The sequence below is a fragment of the Ambystoma mexicanum genome, chromosome 13, assembly GCF_040938575.1.
Source record: "Ambystoma mexicanum isolate Mex_15411 chromosome 13, UKY_AmexF1_1, whole genome shotgun sequence".
Lineage (NCBI taxonomy): Eukaryota > Metazoa > Chordata > Amphibia > Caudata > Ambystomatidae > Ambystoma > Ambystoma mexicanum.
The window spans coordinates 207,378,886-207,391,877 of NC_090938.1; positions in this window are offsets into that span (position 1 = coordinate 207,378,886).

Below are 12,992 nucleotides of genomic sequence, written 5' to 3' on the forward strand. Positions count from 1 at the left end.
TATCTGAAGAAGTCTAGATTTCAGGTCGAGCAGAGTCATCTCCGTTCTTTTGCCCCTGCCTGAAACCTGACTGCCATTTATTAAGGATCCCATGTTCATTAAGGAGTGTCGAGATTTGGGCATAGGCTACACTGGCCAAGATTTTTCACAAAAACAGAGTGTTAGTAATAGGCCAGTAATTAGCTGGTGTCTCTGGACATAAACCTGGCTTTTTTGTATCAGGGTTATCCATGCTTTTTGAAGATTCATAGGAACGTGATTTCTTTAAAAGAAGCATTGACAAATTTACAAACAGTGCTAATCAGTATATGGGCACAAGCCTTTATGACCATGCCAGGAAGGCATCCCTTTCGCAGCTGGTCGGTTTAAGATTCTCAATAATTAAACCACGTTCTGATTCTGAAATAGGTTTAAAATGGAACTGGTTGCATGGCCGGTTAGGTATAAATACTACCACATCAGGAGTATCAATACCTTATTTACTAGTCTACTCACTAATCTCAATGTTATGTTTTATTCGATTCAGTTTACCTAACATGGCTTCTTTAATAGACGTGCACCGGGAAACATCTTTAACAATTGTATTTAATTTATTTGGACATGGGTGTTCTAGTTCTCTCAGAATTTTAAACAGTTCTTTAGATTCAGATTGAGCTTCGTCAATCCTAACGTCCAAGAAGGTTTTCTTTGTAGCTATGACAGCTGTTTTAAATAACATAACCACCCCCTTATACTCCTCCCTATCTTGAGTGTCCTAGGAGGATCTCCAGTTATAACAGCATTTGGTTTTATTTGATTTCAGTTTGTGGAGCTCTGGGCACAACCACGAATTGCTAATTCTAACCATAGTCTGCTTCGTTTTTAGTGGTGCCAGATATTAGTCACCTCTTCAATAGTATGTTGATAGGCCTCCATAATATCTTCTGCTTGTGTGAGATCTCTTCCTTGCTCCAGCAGAGGAAGCAGCAAATGCTCCACAGCATCTTGTGTACGTTTCTTAAGGTTCCTGGATAGTATAGTTACTTTTTTCACCTTCCTTAGTTTGAATAACATTTCACAAACTATAGTAAAATGAACAAAAGAAATGGTCCGACCATGGACATAGTAAAGATACCATCAAATCAGTAGTAGCAACCTTGTGCAAGGCCACCCAATCTAATGTATTTCCTTTATTAGTACCCGGCGAGAGTCAAGCAGAATGCAACACGCATTCTGATTGCCTCTCGCCGGGTCCTTACCCGGCCGGGAATCCCTCCGTCAGGATTCCACGGCCTTTTTATTCCCTTCCCTCCCTCCCATCCGCCCCCCAACCTACCTTCTTGTTCCTGCGTCCCCGGCGAGGGACGAGGGAAGCCTCCAGCCATGTGGAGACTCAGAGCTCCACATGGCTGGAGGCTTCCCTCATCCCCCGCCGGGGACGCAGGTACGTTTTTGTTTTTTTTTGTCTTCCACCGTCCCACTCCCGCCCTCCCAACCCCACTTACCTTCTTTTTGATCCTTTTTCGGGAGCGGTCGCGCTGGGAAACAAGTGTTACCAGCGCGTCCGCTCCCGATGGCGCCGCCATGGAAAGGGAAAACAGACCCCGTTTTCCCTTTCCATGGTGGTGGCCATTTTCTTGGTCGTTTTTATTTTTCTGTCCCGAAACCGCAGCGTTTCGGGACAAAAACAATTATTTTAGTGCCCCGGTCACGCACATAATGCGGGCCGGGGTACTAATAGCAATATAACCCTCGTGGCGGGGGCATTACCGACTCAGGTAATGCCCCAGGGCCTTTGTTAAGGCCCTCGCTTCGCTCGGGGCCTTACCTATGGGCCCCGGGGCATTACCTGAGTCGGTAATGCCCCCGCTGCGAGGGTTATATTGCTTAAATATGAATAGGAAGTTTAATGAGTTTCTTTAGGCCGGTATTCTCTAATGACTCTTCAAGAAACCTAGCTTGAAAGTCATTTTTGTTACCGAACCACTGATTAAAGTCTCCTAGGACCATCGCTCTGGTATTGGGTTTTTGGGTTTAAGAAGAGGTAAGAAGATATTACGCAATTGTGCAGCAAACTCTGACATGGTGGATGGAGGTCTATAGACCAGTGCCAAGTTGTAAGTAATTTCTGCATTAGTTTGGATTTTTAATATTACCATTTCACTCCCCATAATACCCGCTGTCTCGATTTCCCACACATAAAGGTTTATTTTAAAAATAAAGGCAACCCTCCCTCATTTGCCTACCTCTCTGTCCTTGCGCACAATATTATAGCCAGGATGGATGGCCAGTGCAAGTGTAGGTCCCGCTGCACCATAGCACCATGTCTCCGTAAGAGCACAAATATCTATGTCCTGGTTAGTAATATAGGTAGCTACATCAAGTGCATGTTTAAGAAGAGACCTAGCATTGGGTAAGATTATTTTAAGCTTGCCAAGATATATAGTTTTCACAAAAGTCCCTTTATTAGGTAGCATATTCGTGTTTTGCATTTCTGGGGTATCATACTTCACACCACCATCTCTACTTGCTGTCGCAAAATTTAGTACAGTACTGGTCATTGCTACAATATACTGTTCTTCCCTGTGCACAACATTTTTTCCCAGACTAATGCTGACACTCTCTGGGGTTATCAGTGTAGACGATGGGGCATTGACAGTCTCATCCATGTCTGCTGCTGCTACTGCTGATCTATAGGCAGAGGCGACCTTAATGTGGGCAGTCTCTGTATTTACTTGCCCCATTAAGGTAGATGCCCCATCAAGATAACGTTTGACTATAGCTGCCCTGCGTGAAGCTCTCAGCGCTTCCAACGCATCAAGTCTCGTACTGACATTATCAGTCACAGCCTCAGCGTGCATAATGTGCAAACAGCTTACCACGTCCTTGAACAAAGTCTGCAACGGGCATCACCGAGCGCCACTGACCGGCCCAGACCGGCTTCGTTCTCACGTGCCGGCGCTCATGCTCCTGTTTGGCAAAAATATATACCCCAAAAACTACAGCGCTGATGGAAAACATAGTTCCAGGTAGCACGCTGTACAGTCACAGGCAGGTAGGAATTCCTCGTGGAGCAAAGCACGTTAAAATGAAACAAGGCTAAATATCTAGTACATTTTTAACAAATCAAGAAAATACTAAAAGTAAACAAATATAGGAGCACATCCGGTGGAATTGCCCCGCTCTATCAAACTTTTGGGAAGAGATAAAAATGACGCTGATCATTGCAGCATGGCTAACAATAGGGAAACAATTGGCTCCAAAAAGTGTGGAGATCTGTATCAATGGAATGGATGACGTATAGAAAAGGGGATCCCAGAAACCTTCTGGACAGAATGGGGGAATATCTTATGCTACAAAGTGATTATATGCTCCAAAGATTTCTTTCTTCAGCTGGGGCCTCCCTCTGGAACAGCCTCCTTGCCTCCCTTAAACTTGAGGCGAACCATCTCCGGCTCCGGAAGCACCTCAAAACCTTTCTCTTTGCCTCTGCCTTTTCTCCTCCCCTCCCCTGCTGACCTCCTGGTTGTAACCTGATCTGCACTGGTTACCTGGACACCCTCTGAACTCGGGTCCAGGTCCTCCCCTGTCAGTCTCACACACCTGCGCTGCCTGCCTGCCAAACCCTGCACTTAGGGACTGTTTCTGTATCCCTGCAGTCCCCTACCAGCACTTGACACCTGATGTCTGCACTTACCCTTGCACTGGCTACTTGCTGGCCCTTACCTTACTTATCGCTATTCCCTTGCACTGTACTGCACTCTCCCCCTCCCCCCCATCCCATGCACTTGCGCGATCTGAATGACACCTGGCCTAGTAAGATCGCTGTCTGTCCCCCCTTTGTTCCCCCTCCCTTGCCTCATAGTGCCTTGAAACAAGTCGTGTATAGGAGCGGTATAAATGCCATATCATATCATCATATCATATCATATCATATGAATGGTGCCCACACAACATCAGAATTATAGACATCTTTGAAACCAATGCGCATCTCGAACTCTAGCGACCGAACTGCCACCCGAGGGGAGGGGGGGGGGGAGTTAAGATGTTATTTTTGTCTGTATAACCTGTAAAACAAATAAAAACACATTTTATTTAAAAAAAAAGTAAGCAAATATAAAATCAATATTTTTAAAGCAGTTTGTAAAAAGAGTATTTCAAATGAAATGACAATGTATAATAGCAAGGTAGGAGTTGGTACTAAGTAAAGCTAATCTGATAGCGATTTGTGACGTGGATAAAGGGCCATTTTGGCTGCTAGAACAGTTTAAGATTGCTTACATTGGGATGTGTTAACCTCTTCATTATGGAACCCCGTTGGTTTTACACAGCACTTCATTAATAATGACACTTCCAGCTATGTCCACACTGTTCCTTCAGGTGGACTGAAGGAAAAGAAAAGTGCACACTTGCTGTGGGTAATTTTGTAAAAAAATTGTAGTTGGATCCAGGGTACCACCGCGGCTTAAACATACGTGTTGCTGGTCCCTTGCATGCAATTTTTAACACTCTCAAAGCAGTGCGTAAAAGTAATAAGTAAATAAATCCGAAACCCCATGTATTCTTTTACTCGTACTCTCCACTCTAGGAGAAATAAAACGCTGCCTGAAAATATACTTTGTAGTTTGCATTTTACTATAGATTTCAATGGAATCTGTCTTTTCTTTAGCAGGTGATAATGTGAGGCATATTCAGTTGGAATCCATTTTCTTGAGGGCTGCATAAAACACATATGCAGGCGTAAAGCAAAGTGCTCTGTTGAGACGGTGGAGAAAAGGGAAGTGGGGATGCTATCTCCTCGTTGCTGCCTTTCTACACCTCAGGACGGCTACACGAGGAACTGGAGAGGAAAATGAAAGCGTAAAAACACATGCACGCTTTCATGTTCTGCACCACTCACTTTAAAGTGACCCCATGCTGGCCGGTGAACAGCACGGCTGATGGCAAATGCAGTATTGACTCACTTTCTTTCAAAACATGTATCCATGATTGGTTGGGTACCTTAACTATCCAGAGAACAGTCTCCCAATAGTCGCTACAATAGTGATACAGAAACAATACGACAAGCATTGATTCAGGTCCAAAATTACTCGTAAAATGTAACAATAAAATTAATTTACATGTCTGTGCATCAAAACATTTGTGATCTAAACGGTATGAACACGATGAATATAAATGTATTTCAAATTGTAATGACTGCCAGCATTTTCTTGATTCCATTACTCTTTAAATTACCATTTGATGCTAACAAGTTTGTATTTTTACTGGGAATCTGTCCACTGATTCACTGATTGTGCAATCTCAGTAATAAAAAGCACAAAGAGATAATATGGATTGTTTGGCATAAAACAATATTTTAAAGAGGGATGCAATCAAATTAAATGATCAGTCAGTAAGATTTGGAATACGTTTATAATTGGGCATCATGGAGTATACGGCTTTGAGGCCAAATGTGTAGTGCACAGACATGTACACTTTGATTTTTTTGGATTACTGTTGGATTTTAGTCAATGGTGTAATTTGTACTGTATGGATATTGTAGAGACAAGTTTAAGGCTATTTTGCTTTTACCTAGCACTTAGGTAGCAAACCATTCATGGATATATGTCCTGACATAAACTACGATTCTCATCAGCCACGGTGTTCAGCGGACAGCACTGTATAAACACTGATATGAAGATACACAAATAATATAAGTTATGACTCAGTCAAATAAGATTTTGTGAACTTTGCTGTGATTTCCTGTTATATTTTCTGCTTTAAATTTCTGTATTAACGCCATCAGAATATTACAGAAACCTCCTTAATCTCTCACTAGCAACAGGAACGGTACCAAGAGCCTTCAAATCAGCATATATCAAACCGCTTTTAAAAAACACAAGTCGTGACGTAGAAGACCTCTCCAACTATAGGCTGATCTCAACCATTCCCTGCCCAGCAAAACTCCTTGAAACCTACGTATATAAAATAACCCAAACACACGTAGAAAAGCACCACCTGCTAGACCAAGCACATGTCGGTTTCAGACCCGCAAGAGGAACAGAAACAGCACTACTATCCATCTGGGACGACCTAAAAACTAACGCTGATTCCAACACAACCTCAGCCCTGATTCTGCTCGACCTTTCCGCAGCCTTAGACACGGTCAGCCATGACACCCTAACTAAAAGACTAGAAGACATAGGCATAGCGGACATGGCACTGCTCTGGACAAAATCATTCCTAGCAGACCGCACAGAAACCGGATGGATAAAATCCTTCAAATCCACCCCACGAGTTAACGACTGTGGAGTACCACAAGGGTCTTCGCTATCACCGCTGTACTTCACCATCTACCAGACTCCAGTAATCAGAATCTTCAAAAAATAAAACATTACATGCTACAACTATGCAGATGACACTCAAATCATCTACAAAATCGAAGACACTCAAGCCGATCACTCAACCCTAATCGAGTGCCTAAAAGAAGTCCTTCATTGGATGAATGCCAACAACCTGAAAATCAACCCAGGTAAGACAGAAATCATGATCATATCCAATAACCAAGAGAACAACACCTACATTCCTTGGCCAACGGTAATGGGAACTGCACCAACACCATCTAAGGTAGTAAAAAATCTAGGAGTACTGATGGACAACACCCTAACCTTAGAACCACAAATAAATGCAATCATCAAGAAATGCTTCTTCCTCCTCCACACGGCAAGAAGAATCCTACCTTTCCTATCCTTCACCCACAAAACACTCACAATCGTCGCCCTCATCATGTCAAGAATTGACTATGCAAACAGCCTCTATCTCGGGATACCAGAATACCTCCTGAAGAAACTACAACAGATCCAAAATACAGCAGCCAGAGTGCTCCTCAAACTATCCCAAAGAGACCATTCAGCCCAGCACAAAAAACACTGCACTGGCACCCAGTCAAACATCGCATCACCTTCAAAACAATGTGCATAACACACAGGGCAATCAGCAGACAAGGAGCTGAATTCCTACAAAAGAAAATAACAATCTACAAGCCAACAAGACTCCTCAGATCAAGCAATGAAATCCGCCTGGAACAAAAACCATACTGTAAGAAAAAGCTTGGGGGCGCCTCCTTCTCCCACTTAGCCGCAAAAACCTGGAACAACATCCCAAAAGAAATAAGAAACACCAAAGACCACCTACAATTCAGAAAATCACTAAAACCCTGGCTCTTCAACACCACAGATCCAAACTGAAAAACCAAAACAACTGAAAGGGAAACACAAGCAAAAGGAGGACTCAACATAGGATGACACTGACCACAGCCAGAACCGACAAGAAACCCTCACTATAACAATAGAGACAATGCAAAGTCAAATAGGACACAAGCGACACACATGAGGACAGAAATCAGCATCCCTAGCCAACTCCATCCAACAACCTCACCGCCCCATAATTGCTACCAGATTTCATTCTTGTATAGAGTTGTGTGAATGTTAGCACTGGCCACTCTTGAACTAAGTTGTGGAGATTGGAATGGGCACTGACTGTGGAGTTATGCATGAAGATACGTGCCGCCCCTGGACATAATTGCAAGCGTTGGCATGTGCCACGTCTCGAAGGGGCTGGGAGGAATAGCTGGCAAACAACCGTATAAGACGATGAATGCCAACCACCCACCACATATGGATGGAGTAGTATTAGCTAGTCAACGCCAAGCCCCGACTGGATTACGAATGCTCTATGGGACAAATCTGAAGGACACACAAATGCCTGCCCGCCCCACATACAGACAGGTGCCAAGTAGGTGGCTGAGGCCGAACTGGGGTAAGGTTATGAATGTGACTGGATGCCATGTGTGAAAGGGACTGTGAGTATCGGACGGTCCAGATCAGGACAGAGACGCAGAGATACTCCTGCACCCCACCTACAGAGAATACGGAAATTTAACGCCTAACTTCCAGACAGCAATACCAATTTACCTATTCACTAATGATTTCACCCCTCCGCATACACCTCTCCAACTCTAACCAAACACAACCACAATCCTACAACACAACAATCTGCACAAACTTCACTACACTGCAACAACAAAACAAACCACATATAGACTCGCACAACAGCACACAATGACTACCTACCGTAAAACACCCCAAACCCAACCAACGGACCCACCGGGTTGAGGCTGCCAACAGCACATCACCGCTCTCTTGCACTTTTCTAGCTTATTCCCACTGACTGACCCCCCCCCACCCTTCCCTCTTTTTTTTCAGAGCCGCCAGAGCGCCAGTGGACCACTCTGATGATGATAGTGCAAGGTACAAATGTCCTTTAACATTAACATTAACATCAAGCTTGTGCATCCAAGGTTGTGATGTTATATAATTTCTTTTTTGTTTTATTTTTATAATTTTTATTGAAGTATATAATGTACAATAATAAAGTCCTTATATCCAAAGCATAATGCATTTATCCATTGAATAAAAAACACTTAATAAACAATAGTTAAACAAATGTGACTATATAGAACAATTAAGAGAAAAAAGTGCACTGTAAGCCTATTCTGCTAGTATAATAGCTGAAGAGTGTAACTTTGCAATAAGGTTTACACAAACCAATATGAAGTATAGCCATATGTTGTGCACAACTTAGTGTAGAAACATTTCTGCATTATGATAGATTAAAATGAGGGAGGACAAACACATGACAAACACAGGACAAACACGAGAAGATGGGGGAGATTGGGGAAAGGGGGGGAAGTCGTAGCGAGCTAAGTAAGGACGTAAGGCACTTTAGTGGTTAATACAAATATTCAATGAAGTATCAGGAGTAATATTCATATATAAACAAAACTTTGGAGCATCCTAGGAGTGTTATATATTAAGCAAAGTTCTTGTTCAGAGGAGAATTGCCTAGCATTTCGGCGCTGGACTGCCCCTGGGCAGGACAAAGGCTGATATGCGGGAAAATTTCTTCTCTGTGAAAAGGACAGTGAGCTAAAGACTTGGTAGAGTCTCTCCCAGGGGTTATTCACCCAAGAACAGGTCATTGGGCTGTGTTCGTGCTGGTAGAGAGATTCCCAGACCCCCCTTTGTTTGCATACATTTACTTTGGGTTTCACCCTAAGTTAACAGGGCAATCCAGACGTGGACCCCTTGCTCACTGTTCTTAGAGAGGCAACAGTTTCACCTCACTGATGATGCCCAACAAGGCTGAAACACGTGTATGGGGTTACTGATGGTACTCTTGTTCAGAGGAGAATTGCCTAGCATTTCGGCGCTGGACTGCCCCTGGGCAGGACAAAGGCTGATATGCGGGGACATTTCTTCTCTGTGAAAAGGACAGTGAGCTAAAGACTTGGTAGAGTCTCTCCCAGGGGTTATTCACCCAAGAACAGGTCATTGGGCTGTGTTCGTGCTGGTAGAGAGATTCCCAGACCCCCCTGTGTTTGCATATGTTAAGCAAAGTCACATTCCATGTGTGGTTGCATTAAAGTGATCAAGATAGCAAATTAAAAAAATGACCATTTAGCATTGTACTTAGATATAGCATGGAGATTATTTGCCATGCACAGTTCCATCCGTTGTGTGAGACAAATGTTATTCCACCAGCTTCTGATGCACAGCGAACAAGAGTTTTTCCAATTAGCAGTTATGCTTTTCAAAGTGAGACAAATAAAGAGATCATAGAGTTTAGAAGCACCTGTCGGTAAGTATGTGGTAATAGCAAGGCTTCCTATAACAATATTCATGAAAGAAAGTGGGATATCTAAGAAAAAAACAGAACTAAGGTATTTCCATACTTGTTGCAAAAACTTGAAAGTATAGGGACACAAAAAACACATATGCATAAATGATGCTGAGGCAGCTCCACATGACCAACAGTTATCGTTGGTATTTATCTTGGATGAAAATAGTTTAGCAGGTGTGATGAATGCTCTGTGTATAAAGAAGAAGAAACGCTGAGAGATATTTGCTGAGTTGGAGATATGTTTAATTCTGGAAAAAAGCATAGACCATGTGTGATCATCTAAGATGTGGCCAAAGTCGTCTTCCCATTTGTGGCGCATTGTACATAGCTCTAGAGAAGTGCTGAGAATATGGTAGAATTCTGAAGCTTTAGTGTCAGAAGGCATTGTAAGTTGTAGCAGTCTTGAGGCATCCAGTGTGAAAATATCATTGGAGGAGCTATGAAGTGCATCTAAGCAGGAGTTAACTAATTTGTTGTAGAAATTGTATTCTGTATTGGGAATGGAGAACTGATTTTTGAGCTGTTGAAAAGAAAGAATAGTTGACCTGTTTGTGATTTGTTGTATAAATCTAATTCCCTTTTTCAACCATGATTTTCTGTTTAGGGTTCTGTTATTAATCAGAATCTTACTATTATGCCTTAAGAAAGGGGAAAGGCATTTTTTTGGAAAGTTTGCATGAGGAAATAAAAATAATTGGAGTGCGGATATTGTGGCTCTAATAGGGTCTCATGTGATCATTGAGGAATGATTGAATACATAAATAAGGTCAGTTATTTCAACAGGGCACACTAACTGCTTTTCTATGGTACACCATGAGGGGATATCTGATAATATTGGACAGGCGAGCCAACTTCTAGCTTGTTTTAGGAGAAAGGCAGTGTGGTATGCTTTAAAATCTGGAAACCTAATTGCTCCTTTATCGTAGGGAGCCTTCAGTTTAATCAGAGCTATTCTTTTGCTTTTGCCCTCACCCCAAAGGAAATTAAGTAATATGGAGTAAATAGATTTGTAAAAGGAGGGAGAAATTGGAACACAAAGGTGTTGTAGATAGTATAAGATTATTGGAGATAGCATCATCTTGATCGTATCAAGTCGTCCCCAAAATGATAGATATAAGGGGGACCATCTGGATGTTAGTTATTTTAGTCTATTTAATAAAGATTGTGTGTTAAGTTTTATGGTATCCTGGATAGTAGGAGCAACTCTTAAACCTAGATATTTAATAGAAGAACTACTCCATTTAAAACAGAAGGCGTCAATGTCATGTTTAAGGCAGTAGGGATTGAGGGGCATAATTTCAGATTTGTCTTTATTAAGTTTATACCCTGATACTGAGCTGAATTGAGATAGTACTTTGAGTAAATGTGGAAGGTATATTTTAGGGTTCTTAATGAGGATGAGGATGTCATCAGCGCAAGCAGCTATTTTAATAAAAGATGAACCACTTGGTATACCTGGGATATTTTTGTTAGATCTGATTAGTTCTAATAATGGTTCTAAGGAGAGTATATATAAAATGGGTGAGAAGGGGCAGCCCTGTCTGGTGCCTCTACTAAGGGAAAAAAATGGGGAGAATAAGCCATTAATACATATTGAAGATTTCGGGGAACAGTAAAGTAACCGAACTAGGGAAATGAACTCGTCGCCACAACCATGCCAGTGTAGGGCTTGAAACATAAAGTCCCAATTGACCCGATCAAAGGCCTTTTCTGTATCTAGTGCTATGACAGCCGAGCCTTCCACGTTGGGAAGAGAGATAGGGCGATAATTTCCGGGTAAAGAGGGATCCTTATCAGGTTTGGGGAAGAGTATGAGTAAGGCTTCTGAAAGGGATCCAGAGGAGGCTTTCTGGGAAATAAAGTAAGAGGATAGATTCAGGAGCTTAGGAGTGAGGGATTGAGATAGGCTATTGAAGAATTCAGTAGAGAAACCGTCAGGGCCCGTAGCCTTACCTTGACCTAAGCCTTTTATTGCCTTGGAAATCTATGGAGTAGTAATTTTGTTATCAAGATGAGATAAATCTAATTGAGGATAAGAGGATTTGTTTATGTTATCGAAAAAGGATGTGATGGTGTTATGGGGAATAGAATTTTCAGGGGTGTATAGGTTAGTATAGAAATCTCTGAAGCAATTTCGAATATCCTTAGGATGGTGCTTAACGGTACCGGATGAGTCTTTAATATGAGAGATAAGAAATTTCTCTTTTTTTGTTTTCAAGTAAGAGGCTAATGCTTTTCCGGCTTTATTGGATGTTTGGTATATTTTCGTTTTATATTTAAGAATAGTCCCAGCTGCAAGGTTTGTAATCTCCTTATTTATAAGGAAGCGAATAGACAATACCAGACGGAGGTTGTAAGGGTTGGAATCATTATAATAATGTTGTTCAGCGGTAGTAAGCTGAGAGTAAAGGTCATCTGGAAGTTGTTTGCGTAGAGCTTTCGTTTGACCTGAATAGGCCATAATATGACCTCTTAAAGCAGCCTTAAAAGCGTCCCAATTATTCACTGCCGACGTGTCACAATCTCGATTATCAGCATAGAATTGATGAACAAACGACTCAACAGATAGAATAAATTGAGGATCTTGTAAAAGAAAATTATTAAGCTTCCAGCGTGATGACGGTTTATGCACGTCTGAAATGATGATATTGTCTATTTTAGAATCAATGATGGTGCCTGTAAAGTTTTTAGTAGTGAAAATACAGTCTAGGCGGGAGAGAGTATTATGTGCGGAAGAGTGGAAGGTGTAGTCAAGTTGGGTAGGGTGAGAAATCCTCCAAGTGTCAATAAGGCCAGTTTCTGCTAGACATCCCAAATACGACTTGTGTGATTTGCTGTTTTTGAACAGGCAACTCGATTTTCTATCAAGAAAAGGGTCAAGGACTTGATTCATGTCCCCACACATAATAAGATTTGTAAAGTTGTTTTGAAGTATCAATTGTTTTATGGAGATCCAAAATTTGGGTTCAGGATTAGTGGGACCTTAAAATTCAGAATAGTAACACATGTAGATTCTATTTTTAGTTTGACCCAAACCCACCTTCCTTCCGTATCAGCTTGTTGCTCAAGAACTTTGTAGGGTAAGTTTTTATTCATTAGGATAGCTACACCATTTTTCTTAGCAACAGCAGGACTAGAAATGATTTCCTTAACCCATCGGGATTTCAGTTTCAATGCTTCTTTGTTAGAAAGATGTGTTTCTTGTATGCATGCTATTGTGGGGTGGAATTTGTTAAAATGAGAAATGACCTTACATCTCTTAATGGGGTTATTACATCCTTTGATGTTCTATG